The sequence below is a fragment of the Aquarana catesbeiana genome, linkage group LG01, assembly GCF_042186555.1.
Source record: "Aquarana catesbeiana isolate 2022-GZ linkage group LG01, ASM4218655v1, whole genome shotgun sequence".
NCBI classification, from domain to species: domain Eukaryota; kingdom Metazoa; phylum Chordata; class Amphibia; order Anura; family Ranidae; genus Aquarana; species Aquarana catesbeiana.
Window position 1 is genome coordinate 134219643 of NC_133324.1, and position 27055 is coordinate 134246697.

The following is a 27055-nucleotide window of genomic DNA, read 5'->3' on the forward strand; positions in this document are numbered from 1 at the left end:
GGGTTGCTGAAAGTTGTGGTTCACCCGTCACCCTGCCCAGCCCGACGTCCATTTTACAGTCACTCAGTAACACAGACCAGTTCATGACTTGTTTTGTTTTGTTTTATTGAGGGGATTAAACTTGGATGGGTATTAGGGAATTATGGGATGCCCAGGATTTTAGAACAAACAATTGTGAATTGTTGATCAGTCACTTGTGAATTGTAGAACAATCAATTGGGACTACTATGTACACTCCCTTTACATACACCTCAATCTTCTCTCCAGCACTTCCTTGCTGCAGACTTTTCCTCCACCAGCACTTCCCTTGCCGCAGACTGTCATTCCTCTGGACTAGCTAGCACCATGTGGGTAGGCCTGACACTGCTCCAGCCAGGCCTCAATGACCTGCTTTTTGCAGGTAGCGACCTCGGGCCCTGTGGTGTAGAAATAGTTCAGGTGCTAGCTGTTCTCTGCTCAGCTACCGCTCTCAGATAGCTCTTATCAGGCCTTGCCAGCCAGCCTGGCTGAAAAGACCCCTTTTCACTGCCCTTCTCCACAGTCCTCTCTCCATCACCCATCTCTCAAACTGCAATCTCCCAGTTCTCTCAGACATGCCTCCCCAGTCCTCCCGACTGTGCTCACTCACCAGCCCTCCTGGCTGCGACCAGCAGTCCTCCTGGAGACTCTTATGCCCTGTACACATGGTCGGACATTGATTGGACATTCTGAGAACAAAATCCATGGATTTTTTCCGACGGAAGTTGGCTCATACTTGTCTTGCATACACACGGTCACACAAAGTTGTGATCGTTCTAAACGCGGTGACGTAAAACATGTATGTCGGGACTATAAACGGGGCAGTAGCCAATAGCTTTTGTCTCTTAATTTATTCTGAGCATGTGTGGCACTTTGTGCGTCGGATTTGTGTACACACGATGGGAATTTCCGACAACGGATTTTGTTGTCGGAAAATTTTATAGCAAGCTCTCAAACTTTGTGTGTCGGAAATTCCGATGGAAAATGTGTCATGGAGCCCACACACGGTTGGAATTTCCGACAACAAGGTCCTATCACACATTTTCCGTCGGAAAATCCGACTGTGTGTACAGGGCATTAGAGTGCCTCTGATTACAGAATCTCTTCACTTCTCCCGGATGCACCCGAGCCCCAGCCCAGGGTCACCCCCCCCCCCCCCAGACTGGGGAGCTTCCCGTGAGCCCAACAGCCTCCACACCCTCCCACTCCAGCTCCCCCACCCGACAACTCCTCCCCAGCTGGGCTGACCACAGGTATTTAAAGCGGTAGTAAACCTGCTGAATTTTTTTTTCTTTTCCTACACCTGTAAGGAAAAAGGTACAATGAGCTAGTATGCACCGCATACCGCGATGTCGTCACTCCCGCACATGCGCACAGGAGACTTCTTTCCGGCAAGGTCCGGAGTTTGCCGGGCTTTGAGCCAAGATTCCAATGTGCGCTTGCGCGCTGCAGTCAGCGGCTCATTGCGAGGGGAATATTTCCTAAACCGTACAGGTTTAGGAGATATTTTTTTTACCTACAGGTAAGCCTTATTATAGGCTTACCTGTAGGTAAAAGTTTTAAAAATAGGTATACAACCACTTTAAAGAGGCCTGCCCCCTGCCAATCCAAGTTGGTCCAGGACCTTCTAGAAGGAAGGGGGAGGTGTTGGTGATGGTAATGCCACCTGTCAGTCACCCAACTCTCCCTGAGCCACTCCCAGCCCAGAATGAAAACAAACAGACCTAGCCACAAGCCAGGCCTGCCCAAATTGTACCCTGTCAAAAAAGTCCTCACTTCTAGCACACATTAACTAGAGAGAGCTACAGCTACAAGCAGGTAAAGAGACAAGACATACAACTTTTAAAGGGGCATATGACACACTTATAAGTGGTTCAAAAGACCCTTTACTAGTTCAATGTACAATTATCATAAAGACTAAAAAGATAAGCTATTTAAAAAAAAAAACTCTATTTAACTTAAAGTTTTACTAAACCCACAACAGTAAAATCAGTCTGTCTATGCAGTAAAGCATGCTTGTTATACTTACTGTGGAACCTAAGGGGATAACCCTCTGCATTGTGTAAAAAGGCTGTTTGATCCTCTCTTCTCTGATCACCCCTTCTTCCAAAGTCCCCAATCCATCTGCTGATAGTACAGAGCCTTGGAGACACTCTGCACATGCTCCGTTTGGTGTGTATTTCTAGACAGTTTTTTTTTCTTGGGAGGGTGCATGCGATCAGCACAGGGCCAATCAGCACTGTCCAGACAGAGGGTCAGGGGTCCTGCGGCCTCATAGGACATCCAGAGGAGAATAAAAACTCCACCTACAAGCTTTAACCAGACACTGATAAAAGTCACAAGACTGCTATATACAGTTGATGAGAAAAAGGTATTTAGCAGTTTATATTTACTAAAACTATTACATTTCCATGTTCTGTGTACTGTGGGAGACCAGATATAATGAATGCAGGGTCCTGGGTTTAGTAACAATTTAAAAGGCTGGATCATGGGCAAATCTGCCAGCAAGTCAAAGTTATTTTTCACTTAGCTGCACCTTACATAGTGGAAAATTAATCTTAATAGCTTTGACTTCAATATTTGATAAATTAAACCAAAAACTTCTGCAAAGTTTGTCCAAACAAATTTGCCTGACTTTGCTTAAGGTGAATAAATATGGCCCTGCCTGTTTCAGCATACTGTTAAAATGTCTTTCAGGACTATAATGTGTACCACATACAATAAACGCCTATTCCTTGGCTGTCAAAGCTTGTTCATCAGTAAGAATGGAAATTAAAAGTTTTATATTTTATACCATCTAAAACATTTGGACCATGAACAAGATAGAGATGTACACACGTGAAAAATCTGTGTGTTTCTTCTGCAATATTTTCACCATGAAACATTTCACCATGAAAAAGGCAACAGGCAATCTTCAAAAGGCCTATCTTCATGAAATATTGAATGGCCCCACAACGAATGCTCTTTATCTACAGTATATGATAATTGAACCCTAAAAAAAGAAAAGTCAGGCCAAAGCAGTATGTCCATTCGAACAACCATGGAGGTTTACTCACTGACCACTGTAGATCTGCCTGTGTGTCGCAGAATACGACCCCTTTCACGCTGTTTACAGGCGTTTCAGCGCTAGAAATAGCGCCTGTAAAGCACCTGAAAACTGCCTCCCATTGATTACAATGGGTGCTTTCACAACCGGGCGGTGCTCTTGCGGGATGTTCGGAAAAGTCCTGCAAGCCGCATCTTTGGGGTGGTTTGGGAGCGCTATATACAGTGCTCCCAAAACACCCCTGCTCATTGCAACAAATGGGAAGAGCTTCCGAAGTGCTTTTCAGGGCAGCACGGGAGTTTCAAACCCCTTTTTTTGGGGTTAAAAGCACCCCGCTAGTGGCCGAAATGCAGCACTAAAGCGCCGCTTAAACAGCAGTAAAGTGCCGCTAAAACGAGCGTCGCTTTACCGCTAATGGACAGTGCTTTCAGTGTGAAAGCAGCCTTAAAGTAGATTTTTTTGTGCCAGTTGTGTGCAAATTTGGAGAATTACCTTCACTTTCTGTTTTACAGACACAATAGAAAGTGAAAACTTTTTACTTCAAAGCAAGTGAAATCTCCTCTTATACCATTGCCCTTGGAGCAGTGTCCCTATTGAAGAATGTCCCCTCTATTCCTGTTCTGGTGAGAACTCAAAGTTTGGATTTCTTTCATTCTCAGCTAGGAAAGGTTGAATCTTCCCATCTGTGGACTCACACACAGGGTTGAACTGGCCTACCGGGATACCGGGAAATTTCCCAGTAGGCCGGCTGCCTTGGGGCCGCTTTGAGCGGCGGCTGCAGTGCTCCCCTCCCATTCCACCTATAACATCCCCTGTCTCTTTGGTATCCTTTGGCTCCAACCCCTCTGTTATCACACCTCTGGCAACCACTCCAACCTTAGAATCAACTGCGGTCCCTTTTTTAGTGTTCGATCTCCCTCAGACAAAACCACAAAAAAGAAAACACACAGAAGAGGATGTCGAGGCAGAGGCAATAAGCAACACTCCAGACCCCAGCAAAAAGAGAGTACTGTTAAAATCTTTAACCTCTCCTCCCATGTCCTAACTAATGACGAAATCTCCTTACTTAGTCGAGGTCTAAACTTTGCTCCATCTGCTGCTCCTAATCCCTTCCTTCTTTTCAAAGATTTGAACAAATTTGTCCGTCTTCTTACCTTAAAAAGATTTTTCAACATCCAATCCAATAAACATCGCTCACATGCTGATTCAAACATAATTGAAGTGTCCCATAATACTACTGAGGCTCATACTGACAGTGATCCCCTTTCCATTTTAGAAGAATTGTACAATCATCCCCCCACCTTATCCTCTCCTTCAGCAGATCACGACAATGATCTTCTGCTGTACACGCAACATCTGATAACTTCTCCACCCATTCAAAACACCACCTTCAAACCCACATCGGTCTTTTATCCAACCCAGTCCAAAGGCTCATGTATCGATGCGTTTTATCGCATCGTCCACACAGAAATACAGGAGTTGTGTAATAACAATAAAAATAAGAATAAAAATTCCATCTCCAATCTCACCCATCATGAACAAAGAGCTCTTGACACACTCACCAACAATTTAGAACTGGTCATAAAGAGTGCTGACAAAGGGGGAGGTATAGTGATACAGAATAGAGCTGATTATGTCTCTGAAGCCATGCGACTATTATCTGATACCAACACATATATCAGACTCAATAAAGATCCCTTACCCGTATTCACTATCGAAGCTTCTTCTCTGGTTAAAAAAGCACTGAAGGAAAACATCATCACACAACAAGAGGCCTCTTTTTTAGTTAAAGAAGTACATTTCACTCCCTACTTTTACCATCTGCCCAAGGTGCACAAAGACCTTAAAACACCACCTGGGCGACCGATTGTGGCCTCTATGGACAGCATTAGCAGTGGACTATCACAGTACATAGATCAATTCCTCCAGCCACTGGCCCAATCCCTCCAGTCACATATTAGAGATGGCGCTCATCTACTGGAAACTTTAACCACCTACTCCTGGGATACAAACTACCACTGGGCCTCTTTAGATGTTCAATCTCTCTACACATCTATACCTCATGAAGTAGGCCTCAATGCCCTACAGTTTTTTCTTTGCCAAGATCCCATGCTTAATCCTAGGCAAGCTTCCTTCATTGTTGAGGCCACTTCCTTCTGTCTTACACACAATTATTTTAAATTTGAGGACAACTTCTATCTGCAGCTACAGGGGACAGCTATGGGGGCGCATTTTGCTCCCTCATATGCGAATCTTACCATGGGGCACTGGGAGCTACAATATATATGGAACAACAATCCGTTTTTTTCCCATATTGTTTTTTATGGCCGCTATATAGATGACGTGATCATCATTTGGGATGGCAGCGTAACAGTATTTTCAGACTTTGTCACATATTGCAACACCAATAATATGGGCCTCACCTTCACCTCTGTCATTGACCCTAACAAATTAGCCTTTTTGGACCTCGAACTGTTTTGGATAGGTAAGGAGATACACGCCAAAAACTTCACCAAACCAACAGCTGGAAATTCCTTCCTCCACTATAAAAGCTGCCACCACCCTCTTTGGTTAAACAACGTACCTAAGAGCCAGTTCTGTAGGCTTAATAAGAACTGTACATTACAGAGTGATTATGACACTGAAGGTCTCATCCTAAAAGAAAAATTTCTTGAAAAGGGATTCCCCGTTGATCTCGTGGATACAGCGTATCAAAAATATAAGAGTAAACCGCCTACTGAATATTCTCATCCACGCCATAACACTGACAATAGTAATCCACGATTCATTACTCAATTCCATACCCATCACAAACAAATGGAAAATATTGTTAAAAAACATTGGCCTCTACTATTACAAGACGAACATCTAGTTTCCACTCTGTCTAATAGACCTCAATTTGCCTATAGGAAGGCACCCAATATTAAGAGCAAGGTAGCGACCAGCAAACTCAGGCCTAGACCTCCACCTCCTGGTCACCATATGCCCACCTTCCTGGCTATTCCTGGGATGTATCAGTGCCGCAAACCCCTCTGCAAGACCTGTCGGTTTGTGACACATGGCCAGAAAGATTTTCACGTCAAAGGCAAAACATATCCAATAAAGGGCTTCCACACATGTTCTTCTGACCATGTCATATATTGCCTTACTTGTCCCTGTGGTTTATTTTATGTAGGGCGCACCATCCGGCCACTACGGAAACGGTTTGGTGAACACCGTCGCTTTATTGAAGGCGGACTAGATAATCACAGTGTCCCCAAACATTATCTACACGTCCATGATAAGTCCACCAGCGGCCTCAGAGTATGGGTTATTGAGGCAATGTCAAAAGATCTCCCCCCAGCTGAACGCTACCGACGACTATGCCATAGAGAAATGTATTGGATATTTTTATTAAATGTCTTAGCCCCTGGAGGGTTAAATGAAGACTTCGAAGTTAGTGCCATACTTTGACTATACATTTTTTACCGAAGTTAATGCCATACCTTGATAATACATCTTTTTACCACACTTATCCAATCTTTTCCCCTCCTCCCCCACTTTTAATAATAATAAGATGGTTTATTATTACCAATTTATATATATATATTTTTTTATATATATATTTTTTACATAGATTTTTTATTTTCACATACTTTCCTTCATTCGAATCTATGGTATTTATATATATTTTTATACATTTTTATTTTAATATGACTAATGTTATGCATGGTCCCCCTTTTTCCCTTTTCTCCCCCCCCCCCCTCTTTTCTTGTTACCCATTTGCGGACAATTTATTATGTGCAACATTTCCTATGATCTGTCAGACCCACACATTGGGCACTTGGATTGTTATACAGATCGTTTTTAATCTTCAACATCACCATCCTTGATTTTATTTTCTTCCATTGTTGTTCTTTTGTTTCTCAGCATGTTATTGCAGGTGTGTGTCTATATTCACATGTATTTACTAGACCTATTGTTATTTAACCTTGTTGTCCCCGCCCCCCGGCCAATCCACTGCCAGTGTGCTTATTTAATCTAGTTGTCCCCGCCCCCCGGCCAATCCACTGCCAGTGTGCTTGTATATATCCTCCCCAGCCATCAGTGCAATCCGAGGTTGAGAAAGGAACGAATGACGGTTCTGAAACGCGTCCCTCACTGATGACATCACATCCCCTCTCTGGCCTTTCGTTTGCGGTTCAGGCTGGTCACAGAGCCACCCAGCGGATGACATCACTTCCGGGTTCGCAGCCCTCACACGCTGACGACGCCGGCTTCACAGCTGTTCCCTGTGTTTTACATCGCTGCTGACAGTGACTACATCCATCCTCCTGAAGGCTTCCTCTGATCGTGACCTCTTCCAATGCAGCCTTACCCACGATGTGCCTGTTTTTTACTTCTATTTTGTAAGTGTTTTTAACCCAGTTGGGGTATTAAAATTGTTTATCTTCTGCACTTAGAGGCGCCTTTGTTTGTTTTTATGCTCCCCTCCCTCCCCCTGTCCTCCGGCTCTTCCTCCTGTATAGCACAGAGCTCGGTCTGTGTATGTAAGGCGGCGCTGTAACAAGGTCCTGCCCCCCTAGACCCAGAGGCTGCTATGGTGGGCACACAGAGGCTGCAATGGCAGGCACACAGAGCCTACAATGGTGGGCACACAGAGGCTGCAATGGTGGGTACACAGAGGCTACAATGGCGGGCACACAGAGGCTGCAATGGCTGGCACACAGAGGCTGCAATGGCTGGCACACAGAGGCTGCAATGGTGGGCACACAGAGGCTGCAATTGTGGGCACACAGAGGCTGCAATGGCTGGCACACAGAGGCTGCAATGGTGGGCACACAGAGGCTTCAATTGTGGGCACCCAGAGGCTACAAATGCTGGCACACAGAGGCTGCAATGGTGGGCACACAGAGGCTGCAATGGTGGGCACACAAAGGTGGGCACAGCAAGGCTGCATTGATGGGCACAGCGAGCCTGCAATTATGGGCAGAGTGACTTAATGAGGCTGCAATTATGGGCACAGTGAGGCTGCAATGATGGGCACAGTGAGGCTGCATTGATGGACACCATAAAGCTGCATTTGATGGGCACCATGAAGCTGCATTTGATGGGCACTGATGAGGCTGCATTGATCTCTTGTACCATGTCTGCAGTCTCTGGCCATCTCTTGTACCATGTCTGCAGTCTCTGGCCATCTCTTGTACTATGTCCGCAGTCTCTGACCATCTTTAGTATGATGTTCTCAGTCTCTAACCATCTCCTGTACCATGCCCGCAGCCTCTGACACCTACTGTTAATGTCTGCAGCCTCTGACATCTACTGTATCATGCTTACAGCCGCTGACCATTTCTTGTATCATGTCCGCAACATCTGACCATCTCTTGTATCATGTCCCTAACCTCTGACAATCTCTTGTATCCTGTCCTCAGTCTCTAGCTATCTCTTGTATCATGTCGTCAGACTCTAGCCGTTTCTTGTATCATGTCCTCAGTCTCTAGCGATCTCTTGTATCATGTCCTCAGTCTCTAGCCATCTCTTGTATCATGTCCACAGTCTCTACCCATCTCTTTTGTCATGTCCTCAGTCTCTAGCCATCTCTTGTATCATGTCCTCAGTCTCAAACCATCTCTTGTACCATGTTCGCAACCTCTGACCATCTCTTGTCTTACATCATGTCTGCAGTCTCTGAGGGGGAGTTTGGAGAGGAGTCAAGAGTGGGAGTGCCACCAGGATGGGGGTCATGGGAGAAGTAAAATGTGTGGACTGTGGAGAGGATAAAACCAGAGTCACCAACCTGGAGCCGTCTAACTGAGCCCTGCACGGTGTACCTGAGAGGAGGTCAGTGACAGCGCCGCCAGGCAAGTCTGAGGGGGGAGTGAATACAATAATATAAGGGGGCACTATAAGGGGGTTTCCCCCTTATATCAGTAACCGCCCCCCCTCCCATTCTTTCTGTGGAAGGTGGTCTCTGGATACCAGAGTCCCCCCCACGTTCCTGGGGTGCCCCTTGACGATGGACCAATCTTACCACTTTTAACTGGAATTTGCTTTTTTATATATATATATATATATATAAAAAGCCCTATGTGCTTTTATATCTGCTATATATATATATATATATATATATATATATATATATATATAAAATACACACTTCAAACTTGCTTTAAAATGCATGGTTTTCCCTTTCACGAACAAGGAAATAATGATGTTATGATGGTTTTGATGTTGGGCTGGTATAATAATGCTATGGGGCTGGTATGACATTTTTTCCAGGGCTGCTTTTTTATTCCCAGTCCGGCCCTGCTCACACAGCATTACTAACATGAAAGTGGTTCTATTCCTTCTCTACTAACAAAAAGATGTTGTTTGGATACACACAGCATTAATACCATGACAGTGATTCTATTCCTTCTCTACTAACAAAAAGATTTTGTTTGGATAAACTTTAACTAGTATACACTAAATGAGTGCCAGCCTGGTATGATAGACAACTCTCTGCAATGTAATTTCGTATACATACACTATATGTATAGTATTGGGACACCTGCCTTTACATGCACATGAACTTTAATGGCATACCAGTCTTAGTCCATAGGGTATTGAATTAGCCCATCCTTTGCAGCTATAACAGCTTCAACTCTTCTGGGAAGGCTGTCCACAAGGTTTGGAGTGTGTCTATAGGAATGTTTGACCATTCTTCCAGAAGCACATTTGTGAGGTCAGGCACTGATGTTGGACGAGAAGGCCTGGCTCACAGTCTCCACTCTAATTTATCCCAAAGGTGTTCTATCAGGTTGAGGTCTGGACTCTGTGCAGGTCAGTCAAGTTCCTCCACCCCAAACTTGCTCATCCATGTCTTTATGGATCTTACTTTGTGCACTGGTGCGCAGTCATGTGGGAACAGGAAGGGGCCATCCCCAAACTGTTCCCAAGATGGGAGCACAAAATTGTCCAAAATGTCTTGGTATGCAGACGCTTTAAAAGTTCCCTTCACTTCCCAACCCCTGAAAAACAACCCCACACCATAACCCCCCCCTCCACCAAATTATTTGGACCAGTGCACAAAGCAAGGACCATAAAGACATTGTTTGGGGTGGAGGAACTTGACTGGCCTGCACAGAGTCCTGACCTCAACCCTATAGAACACCTTTGGGATGAATAAGAGTGGAGACTGCGAGCCAGGCCTTCTCGTCCAACATCAGCGCCTGACCTCACAAATGTTACAGCTACAAAGGGTGGGCCAACTTAATATTGAACCCTACAAACTAAGACTGGGATGCCATTAAAGTTCATGTGCGTGTAAAGTCACTACTTTTGGTAATATAGTGTATGAACATTCAACCCTTGATAAAAAATAAAAAAGACTTCAGGGATCAAAATAAAATCATGTTCAGAACAAGGCTGGAGCTGGAGAGTGACCTGGCGTAGAGCTGGAGAAAACTGTGTAAACTTGTGTTTGTGTGATTTCTTGTATGTAATTATCTTTGTTTCTCTAGCAAGCTGAAAATTACAGCAACTCCTACTCTCCATGGCTATGTTTTAATTAGACGTCAGATAACATTGTATCAAGGCTTAGAATTGGTCATTACTGCCATTCACTATTTTGCTTATGCTAATAATGTCATTGCATATTTGTTGAATCAGTTCAACTGTGCATGGCTTCAAATAAACATATATTTATTACATTAAAAAAGGTTTGCATTTTTTTCCATTAAAACAATGAGAGAAGAGAAATAACATTGTATAACATGCTGTTATTTAGTTTTGTTGGAGGATAATTTGATATTGTATTATATAGAGGTACCCTTAGAGAGCTATATGTGACTACTATCATTTTTTTGGCATTTGTGTCCCATTGGGGAGATTTACATTCTCTTCCTGTCCCATAGCCAAAACAGGAAGTGAGAGAAAATCCCTGAAATATAAGTGAATCCCTTGGGGCCCCCAGGTCAGCAGAACTACTGCCCCCCATTGAAACGTTTCCCATCAATTTTTTTTCTGAGGACAACCCAAAATGTGGGATTTTCTTTTACTTTCACTTTCAATAATAATGGTAAACAGGACAAATAGAGTGGATCTGCCTAAGTGTCCATTCACACTTGTACGACATGCAAAATGGTGTGATTTCCATTGTGACTTTACCGTGCAACTTGATGCGACTTTGGATGAGTGCAACTTTGTTACGACTTTGGCTTTGACCAATGTGATTGTTTTGCTTGTGTTATACAAAGTCGCTAGACATGTGCAGAATGGAAAAATTTGTTCACTTAAGTTTTGTTTCTAAATTTTCTAACGAATTACAAATTTTCAGAACGATTCAAATTCAAATTGGTCAAAAATGAATCGACCGGTCTAAATTCTTTGTTAAGAATAGCTAGGAATTGGGTGAATTGCCCAGGGAGCTCCCCCCTTCCCAAAGCACCTTGTCCCCATGTTGGGGGCCCCCAGATCCCGCCCCCCCCATGTGAATGAGTATGGGGTACATAGTTCTCCTACTCATTCACCAATAAATAAGTGTAGTGTAAAAAATGACAGTAGCAAGTTTTTTGACAAATCTTTTATTTAAAAAATTTTTAAAAAGTCCCACTTTGTAGGTCCATCGTCAATCATGATGCCCGCTGCCACCGCCACCCCCCCCCAAAAAAAAGGTCCGCTCTTGCCGAAGGCTCCTGCCGTCTGACAGTTCTTAAGTAACTAAGGGACGGGGTCCCCCTATAACGTTACCGGGTGACCCTGCCATCAACAGGGGCATGCTGGGTTGATGATGCCACAAGAAGGCAGGGTCACCCGGTGACACTATCAGGTAGCCCCGTCCTTTATTTAAAAACTGTCAGACGGCGGGAGTGGACCTTTTTTTTTTTGTGGGTTGGGGTGGCTGCGAGTGTCATGATTGACAATGGATCTACACAGGGACATTTTGTTGTTTTTTTTAAATATTTTTTTTGGGGGGGGGCGGTCCCGAGTGTGCTGGGTCTCAGGGACGTCTTTAACGTGGGACCCTCGTTGTCAGAGAAAGAGTCCAGGTTCAGTGGTGACGGGAGAGCGACAGTAATCAGTGGCATCCTTGGTGTGCGGGCATCTATCTCCACATGGTGAGTGAGTGGGCAGCCCCTCAGACGGAGGCTGTGGGAAGGTGAATGGATAGGCCTGAGTGCCCGGGAGGGAGAAGAGCTTCACTGCTTCCTTGACCCCTGAAGAGGAAAGCAGCAGTGGGTGCAGCATCCCCGGTGCCTTTCAGAGCCTGGACTCCTCCAACCTCCTCTCCAATCCAACATCAACGGTAAGGTCCCGGAGAACAGGCTGACTGGGGGCTCAGAAGATGAGGACGAGCGGGAGGCGCAGGCTGCCAGGGAGCCACTGGAGCACCCCTGGATCAAGAAGGAGACTGGCATGGAACGTACTAGGCATCATACACAGACCTAAATGCAGACAGAGACTGGGACAGGGGGGCAGAGCAGGGACTGCAGATAGGGACAGGGCAAGGGGTCTCTCTATCTCTCATCTTCACCCTCTCCTTATCAACCCCCCTCTCTCTCACCCCCTCTCTCTCACTCCCCTCTCTCTCTCGGCCCCCCTCTCTCACCCCCTCTCTCTTACCCAACTGTCTTTCTCACCCCCTCTCTCTCACCCCCCATCTCTCAGACCCTCTCTTTCTCTCATCCCCCTCTTTCTGTCTCTCATTTCCTCTCTCTCTCTCATGCCCCTCTTTCTGTTTCTCAGCCCCCCTCTCTCTCAGCCCCCTCTCCCCCCCTCTCTTTCTTAGCCCCCCTCCTTTTAGCCCCCTCTCTATCCCAACTGCCCCTCTCAGCCCTTGTCTCTCAACCCCCCCCACCCCCGTGCTGCATTTGTGGCACCAGTGTTAATTTAACTCCACCCATACCCACCAATGGGGAGGGATTAAAGTAGAATTTCCAGTTTAAACCTAAATATCCTTAAATCCCCCCCCCCCTCTAATGCCCCTCCAGATCTCCAAATGGATAACCTGTGTAGAAAAGATGAATACACCTATTTTCAGGCTGCTCCAGTCTGGTCATGTTATCCCCTGTGTAAGCCAGTGGTGTATGCAATGGAGACCACCCCGGGCACTGACAACCCACGCTATGCCACTGGGGGAGAGGGAGGTGTTCTGTATTATTATTATTATTATTATTAATAAACAGGATTTATATAGCGCCAACAGTTTCCCCAGCGCTTTCTGCAGCGTGTTCTGTAGTAGCAACTCACTTATTGCGATAGTTTGACAATGCTGCTTCTCCATAGATACAGTACAACGAGTGACTATTGTCACCCTAGGACAGGAAGTGTGTTACTAAAAGGATCACTGGGTGCAAATATGTAAAATAATAAAATAAGTAAAGCAATAAAAAAAAAAAAAGCTTAAAAAAAAAAACAAACAAATACAACCACTACATCTAAGGACTGGTAAGCTGAAAAATATTAAATGTTTGAAAATGGGTTTAGATACACTTTAAAGCATTTTTGTTTAAATAATAAAACAATCTTATGTATGGTATTTTTATATGTGTACTAGTTTCTATACTATATATCAAATACAGTTTTCTAATATTATATGCGGATATGGGATAATGAAATAATCACTAGCTTACACCAGTAGTGACTAATAATCATGAAATGAATTACCCTTAGAACACTGGGTAGCAATGTGTGTTTAACCCATAGCAAACAATGTCAGGAAGTGGCTGCAGACACACTTACAGATGCAAGGTTTTCATTTAGCAGAACATTGTAATTTGTGTGCTAGCATTTTACAAATTAGATTGAGGGCTACACAAGTAGTCAGGGTAATGAAGGGTGAAATTAATTTTTCATGTCTTGTAAGAATGGCACTGGCTGGAGAATCATTCTCTTCTCTGATACTGTACAGCTGACCCAGCAATCTCTAAAGCAGGAATACAGAAAAAAAAACTAACCTGTACTGTGTGTTCTAATGCAACGGAAGATAAAACAGAAGCTACATAACGGTGAAAAAACCCCACAGAATTAATTGAGCGTCATTCTATAAATGCAAAGAATATGTACCCATTTCCAGAAAAATCTGTGTGCCTATTTATCTGTGCAAAGTACTAAAAGAACACCTGAGCCCATGTATAAAAATGTCCACTGTTACGCCTCTGAAAGATTTTCCTGCTTTGGTGAGAATTATGCCCTGTACACACGATCGGACATTGATTGGACATTATGACAACAAAATCCATGGATTTTTTCTGACGGATGTTGGCTCAAACTTGTCTTGCATACACACGGTCGCACAAAGTTGTCGGAACATCCGATCGTTCTGAACGCGGTGACGTAAAACACGTACGTTGGGACTATAAACGGGGCAGTAGCTTTCGTCTCTTATTTTATTCTGAGCATGCGTGGCACTTTGTGCGTCGGAATTGTCCACAATTGGTTGAAATTTACGTGAACGGTTTTTGTTGTCGGAAAGTTTTATAGCCTGCTCTCAAACTTTGTGTGTCTGAAATTCCGATGGAAAAAGTCCCATGGAGCCCACATACAGTCGGAATTTCCGACAACAAGCTCCAATCGCACATATTCCATCGGAAAGTCCGACCGTGTGTACAGGGCTTAAGATTGCCAATGTAGTGGTTCACGTTTTTCAGCCTCTAAATGTCCCTCCATGTTAACGTATGTGTCCATGCACACATAGACATTTACAGGAGTTTAGAGGAAGGGGTGTTTAGGCAAGCTATACATTATGCATTTTTCTTTCCTTGATTCCCCCATCAACACAGTCAGTGTTAATAGGGGAATCCCTCCCGCTGTGATATTGTATTCTAACAGCGTGAGATTTCCCAGCTGTCAGAATACAATGATCACTGCTTTCGGCTATAGCTGCCAGCAGTGATCGCATGAGAAAAAAATGACAGGCTGGTTGTACTGAAGTCAATTGATAGATCAAAATTCGACCAGTTCCAGCTGAATTAGCTGAATTTTGATCCGTCTATGACCGGCATAGGAGACAGAAAAAGAAAATCATTACTTGTGCATTCAAGAGAGGAGCGTTTTGGCAGAAAATAGAAGGAAGATGGGCTTTAAAAGTTTTTTGTGAGTTAACTGGCACTGGCTAAGGCTGAGCAGCAGAGTATCTGTGTGGCACACTTGGCAAATTAAAACCAGAGATCCAACTTGCTGGCCCAATAAAATATGACGAGAGAGGTTCACAAGTAGGTTAGAAACAAGAGAGAGAAGCAAACCAATGCCAGGACACGAATAAATAACAGCTTTAGTTAGAGCTCATAAGTATAACAAGTGACAGCATCAACTCACTCCAGGACTCCAGATTACAAAGAAAAGGACCTTTTCGGAGGAGTTTACAAAATGGATCATATAAAAAAAAGAGCCACACCTCAAGTCACAAACTCAGATTACATAAAGAAGGATTGTCACCTCCAGAGAGTGCAGTTTCCAAAATGGGTCAAAGGAAAGCTATGGTCACAGTTTTTTAAAATAGCAATAAAACAGTTAAAAAAAAATAATAATAACTTTTTTTGACAATCCAATATAAGCTTACTTGAAAAATCCCCTTTCATGTTTCTCTACTGATAGGAATATTCAGTCTATAGTTCACCTCCATATACCACACAGAGAAGTAGATTTCAATCGCTAGTTACATAATTTCATAGTTAATCAGGTTGAAAAAAGACTAGTCCATCTAGTTCAGCCATATAAAAAAAGAACACACACACACAAACAGAAAACCTCCATATATTATCCCATACAGTTGATCCAGAAAAAAAGGCAACCCCCCCCCAGTAAAGCATGATCCAATATGCTCCAGTGGGGGAAAAAAATTCCTTCCTGATCCCCCAGGAGGCAATTAGATATTACCTGGATCAACTACCCCTGGCGTTTTTACCTCTAAAAATTAGCATCCATTTATATTTTGTGCATTTAGGAATGCAGTCAGCTCTTTTTTAAATCAATCTACTGAGCTATCTAGTTAAGATATTTTGTAAGTTATCGAATGCATATCTGTTTCAACAATGTGAGCTCATAATCCAATCATATTCATAACTAAAGTATATCAGTGCTGCCAATCAATGCAAAACTATCAATCGTTTTCCACACCAGCCAATCAACTTAGTTTGATTGAATCTGATTTACTGTAAATTCATCAGAAGGGAGGATCTAGCTGTTCGATTATTTGCAGATTTGATCATTTTGATCGAACTGCACATCGATTGGATAACGACATTTAAGCACGTGTGGCCACCATTACAAAAGAACTGACAAAGTGGGTTAAAGAGGAAGCAAACCTCCCTAGGCAAGCCTATAATATGGCTTACCTATAGGTACTGTAAATATCTCCTAAATTTGCACCGTTTAGGTGATATTTACTATATATGCCGCTGATTATGTCATCGATGCATACACTCTGAAGGAATGGCCACCCATGCCAGAGCCTGTGCAGTGACTGATGGCTCCTGCGTGCATACACGGGAATGACATCATCGCGGCTCCAGCCACTCACAGCGGCAGAGCCCGTGAATCCGGAAGAAACACCGGGGAAGATGTCAGCTGTCCTAGCAATGTGCGGTGCCACTGGAGGGCTTCGTTCTAAGGTAAGTATTTCATAATGAGCTAGTATGCAATGCTGATTATGCCTTTGTCTTACAGGTTTTTTTTTGTCCAGGGTTTACAACCTCTTTAAACTAAGAGAGAGCAGCAAGTCAGGACTCCAGTTTACAAAGAAAAGATCTGACATGTTTCCAGCAGAGTTCACACAGTGGTTGGTACCAAGATTGAGATGTCTAGTTTACAAAGGGAACGGTAGTGATCATTTTCACAAAATCACAGGAATAATTAAAAAAAAAAACTTCACAAAGTGAACACAAAGTGGACAGGCACAGACATCATTCCCGTTGCCAAGACAACTTTCAGATTCAGACTTCAACTTGGATGAATTGGTTTGCTCATTCCTATTAAGGGGTGGCCAAATAAGGTAAAAGGTTAACCTTAAATTCAAAATGTTTATGGCACCGCAAAGTTTAACCTTCTAAAGCTTTGGACTGATGCCTCCTAAACTTAGTAAAAAAACTACTTTAAAGTTCAAACATTTATCTAACACCTTTATTTCTGGTGCTAACACTTGCTTCGTGGTTCAAAGTTTTTTGCCACTTAAAGTATCTATCAATGTCTTTGCCTACAGCAATGCTGGCACTTTTTAGTCACCTTAGGCCAGTTTCACACTGCTGCTCTGTGGTTTGGCTCAGCATCCCAGAGACTAGTGATAGGGCTATTCATCCACTGCTGATATTGCTAGCAGGGACTGAGCCACTGAGAGCAGGACACCAAGTGTACCCAAACCATACCTCACCCATATTGTACCTATTACAAACCTAGAATGCACCTATACCTACCCTATACTGCATTATACTGAATCTTTATCAAATCTTACTGCATCTGAACCACATCTACCTTTCACCTGTGCTGAGCCTATATTGTACCTATACTGCATGCAGATTAACTGGGACTGGTAAAGGAAAAGATGCTCTGAAAGGGCCCCAACAACAGCCAGCAGAAGAACAATACAAAGGACTGCCCAACCCATAATTATTCTCCAAGCCCCCTTTGTTCCCCTGCACCCTCCACTACAATTCTTCTTTTCTTTTAGACAGTGCATACCCAGTCGGTCTTGGACTAGCATCACTGCCATAAATGGCAGTATAGTTCCAGCACTCTGTAGATTAAACTTTACTACTGCTCACTGCTGCACTTGAAATGGTCTTGCTACTGTTTATACTGATTGGGACAAATGTCATTGAATGCCTAGTCCTTACTTTTAATCATGTTGCATGCTAAATTGTGCTAAAACGATTGTTAATCTAATTTATGCTTGCCTAGTTACCAACCATACTGGGTGACAATATACTAGGTTTGCCTTTACTACCTGGTTTGGTGTCTGTTTTCTTTGATATAGCACTATATTTGGTGCTAAGTATTACTTTCAGTGATTTCCTGTGATATTGTATGTTTGTACACTCAACCTGGTGTTAGAGGGGCTGAGGTTCTTGATAAGGTTGAAACAAAGAACAGAGGACCCATCCTATCCAGCGGCTCCTACGGGGGTAGTGCTACATAGTACTCAATCAAATGAGTAAAGTTTGTTCTCACTTGACAGCAGATTACTATGAATAGATTTTGTGCACTAACACAAATTGCATTGCAACTAAAGGCATTTATTTTTTTTCATTTTGGATAGCGTAAGGGAGGGTTATAACCCCTGACAGTTTTTTTTTGCCATGGCCAAAACAGGAAGTGAGAGAAAATCCCTCCAAAGTGAGGGAATCCTGGTGTGTCACCAGCGTCACCAGAATGAATGTCCCCATTGGAAAATTTGCCCTTTATTAGTGTTCTGATGTCAATCCAAAATTTTAGATTTTCTTTTATTTTACACTTTTGATGATAACAGTAAACAGGAAAAATTGAGGAACTGAATCTCTCTAACGGGGACACAGATGGCAATACAAACTGATAGGTGTTTTAACCCTTCTCCACTCTATCCAAAACTAAAAAAAAAACTTTTGCTATTAGTCACACTTTAAATAAAAGTAATAATATGATTAAAAAGAGAAAGCTTAGAATAATTTTATGTTCTTTGGTTTTTTTGTGTATATGTGAAAAAATCTAGGGAAAAGGATTTATATAGTAAGATCATGCATAATTACAATCTGTGTTCATAATCATGCATGCTGTGATAATTAAAAACATTAATAAAATATTTTTTAACGTGATAGTAAAGGTATAATTTATTTATTTCTTTAAATAAAAAAAGATGTTATACTCACCTATTCCGTGCAACACTAATGCACAGATCAATCCCTTATCTCCTCTTTTTAGTCCCCCAATGGCACTGTCCACTCCTCTTTCTTCCTAGTGCCCCTTCAGCAAGCTGGTTGCTAAGAGGGCACCCGTGCAGGCATACACCTGAGCTGAGCTGTGCGTGTCCATTGACACGCACAGCATCAATAAACCATGCCCCTGTTCCCTCCTCACAGGAGTGTTACTGATAGGAGCAGGACAATAACCCAATAGAGCAGTGCTACTCACTAAAAAAATGTGCAAATAATCACAAAATAACTTCAAAACACATAAATGTGAACCATGTGTAACAAAATCCACATCAAACACTTATTGTGGTAGCATTCATATCAAACAACATAAAATCTGTACATTATTTACAGTGAGGGAAAAAAGTACTTGATTGATTTTGTACGTTTGCCCCCGGACAAAGAAATGATCAGTCTATAATTTTACACAGTGAGAGACAGAATAACAGGAAAAAAAAAATCAGGAAAAACGCATTTTAAAAAAAAGTTATAAATTGATTTGCATTTTAATGCGTGAAATAAGTCTTTGACCCCTTTGCAAAACATGACTTAGTTCTTGGTGGCAAAACCCTTGTTGGCTATCACAGAGGTCAGACTTTTTTTGTAGTTGGCCACCAGGTTTGCACACATCTCAGGAGAGATTTTGTCCCACTCCCATTGGATATTTTTGTTGTATTTCTGTCTCTCACTGTTAAAATAATCCTACCATTAAAATTATAGACGGATCATTTCTTTGTCAGTGGGCAAACCTACAACATCAGCAGGGGATCTAATACTTTTTCCCCCTCACTTTAAACACAGATTGTTTTTTTGTTATTAATTTGAACAAGAGCAGGAACCTGTGGCTCCTGCTGCCCTCAGTATATATATGAAAGAAGGATGAGGTTGGGTAGATGAGGTTGGGGAGATTTTTTGCTTTAGTGCATAGTGGTAGAACACCATTTTGAGTTTAAAACTACTTAAAGTGAATTTTGTTGTTATTTGATTTTTTTAGACAATAGGTAAAAAGAAGTCCAAATAACAACTTTAAAAATTTAGACAATATAATTTTTTGGTATACCAAGTTTTTTTGGTATATTTTATTAATATATGTGAAAAACTACACCAAAATAAAAGCTTGTGCTGTGTCTTTTTCCTTTTTTAAGTTGCTTCTTTTTCCTACAGTCTAAAAAAACCTCAAAAACAGCAGACACACACACAAAAAAAATGAAAAACATGCACAGCACAAAGATGGAAACATTCAGGGGCTTTTTAAAGCCCTTAAAAGAATTAAATTAACCATAATTTCACCTTTCCCATTGATTCTAAAGCATTGACATGCGTTACGTGCAGGACACGTTACAAAAACAACCGTGTATCGTAAGGGACCATGAAAAAAATGTACAACCTATCAGCAAAATGTGTGGCCAGCTAAAGGTTAGGCTAAGAATTTAATTTGGAAAAAGTTTTGTTTGGAAATAAATGTTGAATATTTGTTAGTTATGAGTCATTAGACAGATTAGCCATTTAAGCCCCGGACCATTTGGCTGCCTAAAGATCAGAGGACTTTTTACAATTTGGCACTGCGCTGCTTTAACTGGTAATTGCGCGGTCATGTAATGCTGTACCCAAACGAAATTTGCATCCTTTTGTTCAGACAAATAGAGCTTTCTTTTGATGGTATTTGATTGCCTCTGCGATTTTTATTTTTTGCCATATAAAGACCAAATATTTTGAAAAAAATTATATTTTCTACTTTTTGTTATAAAAAAAATCCAATAAACTCAATTTTAGTCATACATTTAAGCCAAAATGTATTCAGCCACATGTCTTTGGTAAAAAAAATGTCAATAAGCGTATATTTTGGTTTGTGCAAACGTTATAGCGTCTACAAACTAGGGTACATTTTCTGGAATTTACACAGCTTTTAGTTTATGACTGCCTATCTTATTTCTTGAGGTGCTAAAATGGCAGGGCAGTACAAACCCCCCTCAAATGACCCCATTTTGGAAAGTAGACACCCCAAGGAAATTGCTTAGAGGCATGTTGAGCCCATTGAATATTTAATTATATTTGTCCCAAGTGATTGAATAATGACCAAAAAAAAATGAGAGGCATGCTGAGTCCATGGAATATTTTATATTTTGCCACAAGTTGCGGGAAAATGACAAACTTTTTTTTTTGCACAAAGTTGTCACTAAATGATATATTACTCACACATGCCATGGGCATATGTGGAATTACACCCCAAAATCCATTCTGCTGCTTCTCCTGAGTACGGGGATACCACATGTGTGGGACTTTTTGGGAGCCTAGCCGCGTACGGGGCCCCGAAAACCAATCACCGACTTCAGGATTTCTAAGGGCGTACATTTTTGATTTCACTCCTCACTACCTATCACAGTTTTGAAGGCCATGAAATGCCAAGATAGCACAAAACCCCCCCAAATGACATTTTGGAAAGTAGACACCCCAAATTATTTGCTAAGAGGCATGATGAGTATTTTGAAGCTCTCATTTGTTTTTGAAAATGAAGAAAGTAAAGAAAAATGTATTTTTTTTTCTTTTTTCAATTTTCAAAACTTTGTGACAAAAAGCAAGGTCAGCAAAATACTCACCATACCTCTCAGCAAATAGCTTGCGGTGTCTACTTTCCAAAATGGGGTCATTTGGGGGGGGGGGGGTTGTGCCATCTGGGCATTCCATGGCTTCCGAAACTGTGATAGGCAGTGAGGAGTGAAATCAAAAATTTACACCCTTAGAAAGCCTGAAGGCAGAGCTTGGTTTTCAGGGTCCCGTACGTGGGTAGGCTCCCAAAAAGTCTCACACATGTGCCGTACTCAGGAGAAGCCACAGAATGTATTTTGGGGTGTAATTTCACATATGCCCATGGCATGTTTGAGCAATATATCATTCAGTGACAACTTTGTGCAAAAAAAAAATATTCCATGAACTCCACATGCTCCTCAGCATATAGCTTGGGGTGTCTACTTTCCAAAATAGGGTAATTTGGGGGGGGGGGGGGTTTGAACTGTCCTGGCATTTTATGCACAGCATTTAGAAGCTTATGTCACACATCACCCACTCTTCTAATCACTTGAAGACAAAGCCCTTTCTGACACTTTTTGTTTACATGAAAAAAAATTTTTTTTTGCAAGAAAACTACTTTGAACCCCCAAACATTATATATATATTTTTAAAGGAAAGGCCCCACAGATTAAATTGGTGGGTGTTTTGTTTTTTCACACAGTATTTGCGCAGTGATATTTCACACGCATTTTTTTTGGAAAAAACACACATTTTTTAATTTTAATGCACTAAAACACACTATATTGCCCAAATGTTTGATGAAATAAAAAAGATAATCTTAGGCCGAGTACATGGATACCAAACATGACATGCTTCAAAATTGCTCACAAGCCTTTCAAAGCCTTTACAGGTTACCACTTTAGATTTACAGAGGAGGTCCACTGCTAAAATTACTGCCCTCGAGCTGACCTTCGCAGTGATACCTCACATGCATGGTGCAATTGCTGTTTACATATGACGCCGGACCGATGCTTGCGTTCGCCTTTGCGAGAGAGCAGGCGGGGATAGGGGTGCTTTTTTTTTTTTAATTATTAATTTTGCTTTTTTATTTTATTTTTAAACTGTGCCTTTCATTTTTTTTAATCATTTTTATTGTTATCTCAGGGAATGTAAATATCCCCTATGATAGCAATAGGTAGTGACAGGTACTCTTTTTTGAAGAAATTGGGGTCTATTAGACCCTAGATCTCTCCTCTGCCCTCAAAGTATCTGACTACACCAAGATCTGTTGGGACAGGAGAGCCAGAGAAAACCATGGAAGACGGTTGGAGGAGGGAACATTCCATCCCACTGCTTGTAAAAGCAGTCTAGAGCCTAATTAGCTGCTAGGATTGCTTTTACATGAAAGCCGACCGCTGGCTGAAAAGAATGATACCAAGATGATACCTAAACCCCCAGGCCTCATTCTGGTATAACCACTCAAAGTCCAGCATCATACCAGTACATTGCTGGTCCTTGTTGGGCATATATTGTAATCTTTTTTTTCAAGCAGCCTGTGGGCTGAATGAAAAAAGAGACTGATCGGCGGGTATGCCCACCATTAGAATACCGTCCTTCATCCACCCACTTCTAATGATGGACATACATGCACCACTTTGTTTTTAACTGTGGTGGTGAAATCACCTCCTACAGCGCTAGAGTCATTGCTTTATGTATCGTGGGAGCAAACGCTGTTGCTGTCAAGATAAATAAATCAGCGCTGCAGCTGAATGGAATAAAAAATATAGGCCAAAGCATGGGGGCATCCGCCCCAAAAGTTAGGAGCAAATCGCTCCTCCACCCCTGCTGCCCCCATGCTTCGGCATATATGCTCTTTTTTTTAACTGTGGTGGTGAAATCACCTCCTACAGCGCTGGAGTCACAGCTTTATGTATTGTGGGAGCAAACGCTGTTGCTGTCAAGATAAATAAACCCGCGCTGCAGCTGAATGACGTACCTGAAAACAAAAAATGGTTAACAATAAAACACAGTAAACAGTAAAGTATAAAAAAATGACATACCTGAAAAGCAAACATGATAAAACATAATAACAATAAAACATTGCAGAATAGAATACAGTAAAAAAGAGCAGAACAATAGAGAGAGAGAGAACAATAAAACGACAACTATTTTATTTTATTTTTATTTAATTTTTTTTTTTGTGGTTTTTTTTTTTTTTACTTTTTTTTTTGTTTTTTTTTACACTTTTATTTGTAACTCTAATTGTAACTGTAATGGTTCGGGTCCAGCATCGGGTCTCTCAAAATGTGATGGCATCTTGGGAGACTCTGTGAATGTGTGTCCTAGTCTGTGCAGTGCTGTATCCTACACTAATGCCCCGTACACACGGTCGGATTTTCCGATGGACAATGTCCGATCGGAGCGTGTTGTCGGAAATTCCGACCGTGTGTGGGCGCCATCGGACATTTTCCATCGGATTTTCCGACACACAAAGTTGGACAGCAGGAGATAAAATTTTCCGACAACAAAATCCGATCGCGTCAATTCCGACCGTGTGTGGCCTGTTCCGACGCACAAAGTGCCACGCATGCTCTGAAGAAATTCCGACACGGGACAGCTCGTTCTGGTAAACTTAGCGTTCGCAATGGATACACCACTTTCGTCACGCTGCAATGTAAAAAATGGTTTAATACAGCGCACTCTCTTCTTCTTTATAATGTGACAAGAATTAAGTGGTTTTGCTGCTCATATTCACACACACTTCTCACAAAGTTTGATTTGTGTTTTTTTAGTGGGATTCCCTCAATATATTGTTATTAGTTGTCACATCTGACAGTTTTATATTTTTTTTATATTTTTTTTTGGTTTTTAAGCCTTTTTTTTTCTTTAATGTTTGGATTTTTTCCAAGGCTGATCTTTGTTCAATGTTATTTTTATTTTTACTCCAGAATATTTTTGTGTGTGTTTTGTGTGGCAAGTTACCCCAACACCATTGATATCTTTTATTATTTAATCTCCATGAGATTGTTTGTTGTTGGTCTCCCTTGTTCATTTCACATTGTATATTTGCAATGTACCTGAATCCTCACAAACCAACTGTCATTTTTGAAGTAAAACACATAGGAGAGTAGAATTCAAAACAAAAATCCTTTATTAAGGTATCAGAACCAAACAAAGAGGAAGGCAACACTGGATCAACAGCAGAAATTAGTGAAGCCTGGGACCCCCAGGGCAGACATCAATTCTTAAACCTCAAAATTGGTGGCCTGAGGAGTCCATATATAAGGGAGGGCAGTCTGGTCCGGGATTCACAGAGACTCGGATAGCAGCAGATGACATCAGTGTCCCCAGGCTGTGGTACCACAAGAGGCTGCATCTTTTGGCCGACCAGACTGGATCCAGGGCAATCACTCTCTGGTCTTCCTTTCACACTTCCTTCCGGGCTGTGGCTGTGCAGTAGGAGATGTGGCAGGAGGAGGAGTAGGACCTGGAGGAGGAGGAGGACTGGGAGGACCTGGAGGAGGACTGGGAGGACCTGGAGGAGGACTGGGAGGACCTGGAGGAGAGGGAGGAGGAGGAGGAGGAGGACCATCCCAAAGCTGTGTGTGAGGTGTAAGTTGGCCCCTCACACCTTTCTCCAGGGCCTGACACCTGGCTTGTTGGCCCTCCTCCATCCTCTGCATTTTATAGGCAATGAATGCCGCAAGGTTCTCCTGCCTGGTGTGTGGTGCTCCCAGGACCTCTGTAGCCCTCCAAAAAAATCTGATAGCCGCCTCCTCTAGGCTACTCCTCCTGCTGCCACTTTCTGTTTTCAGGGTGGGTGGAGGGACCTGCAGATCAGCCACCTCCTGGCTGAGACTTCCCTGTGTATGAAAAAGGGACATGGTTTTAGTTTTTGCATCATCAATCACAATCATAAATTAGTACTCCCAACTAACATCTAGGTAACATCATTGATAGTACAAGCAGAAATATTTAGAGGAATGCTATACCTGGCTCAATCTGGGCTCCTCCACATGTGGCCTGGAAGGCCCAGGTTGGGCATCAGAAGCCTCAGCCGGGGGGGAAGGAAGCGTGGAAGGAAGACTGGAGAGGGATGGCCTGGGTTCAGTCTGGCCTGCCAGAAAGTGCAGCCTGTCGTAGTACAACATCCTGGGGACATAGATGTCATCTGCTGCTCCGGATCTCTGTGAATCCAGGACTTTCTTGCGCTCCCTCAGATATGTGCTCCTCAGGCAACCAATTAAGATCTTTAAATAAGTGATGTCTGCCGTGGGGATCACCTGCTTCACAATTTCACACAATTGCTCCAGTGCTGCCTTCCTCTTTGCTTGGTTTTTGAAATGGGGGTGGGTAATCTCCCACAGACAGGGCAGCTCCCTTAGCATATCAATGAATAGTGACATGAAGTCAGTATCTCTCATTAAGATATCCATGTTCACTGCAAGACACAACACAAGACAAAGCCTAATGTCAGACAAAACTCTCCTAATCTTGTTACAATATAGTCCTCAATCTAGAAGCAGTATAGGCCCAAGTTTGTCTCTTACCTTCGTTCTTACGATCGGCGCGTCCAATGCTCCTTCCTCCGCTCACAGATCGTACGTAATACGCACGCGTGTTACGCTTTATAGACACTGCGCATGTGTGTAACTCCGCCCGCCCCTGACGTTCTTTCTATTCTATTCCCCGCCCCTTTTCGTTCGGCGCAGTGGGGGAAGAGCATGATGGCGGAGTCACACCAGGTGCGTGCTAATTGTAGCAACGAGGAGGAGGAGGAAAGCCCGGATCCAGGCACGTCCCGATCCAGAAGGAGACGTTTTAAGGCCACAAATATGTCGTTTGGGGAGATGTTGGAGATGGTCGACATCATGAAGAAGTCCGACTATGATGGAAAATATGGGCCTTACCCCAACCCGAACATCCGAAAGGCCAAGATCATGGCGAAAGTGGTCAGGAGTCTCGAGCGGAATTTCGGGGTCCGAAGATCAAAAGATCAGCTCAGGAAGCGGTGGTCGGACCTGAAGTTGAGAGAGCAGTACCGAAAGATCCGGAGAGTGCTGCAAAAAAGTAAGTAGTTGTGCTGTGTTTATATTCTTTCTGGCTTTATTCCGTTCGTTCTGCTCCAATATGCTTTTATTAATTGTAACGTTTAAAAAGGTCAACTTTAATGTTCATGGGCCCATTATTCGTTCGTATCAAACATTTTTCGTTCGGCCTCTAGAACACCATTGTTTAGGCCATATGCATTTTCCCACATTTTTTTGGGGCCTACTTGGATGCCAAATATTTGTTTAGGTAGATGGGTTTGTTACTAGAATGAAATGCAAACTAGATTGTGTGTAAGGAGAGGACACTGAGCAGCTGTTTTCACATCTGGACACTGGAGCACTAGTGTGGGACACAAGAACACCATTTTTATTAGGGGGGGCACACAGGTGCTCCAGTGTATACTATAGGGGGGGTTACATGTGTGAAGCTTGTACCAAACAGGTAAAGTATTGCAGCTTGACAAAGGGCAATAAAAAAAAGACATCTTTGAACTCGGCTAAAATAGACAATTGTACCCCACTTCCAAGCAATGTTTCCTATTTCTATAGTTCTGCCATCAAATATCTGTGTGCTAAGTATACCATTTTTGTTT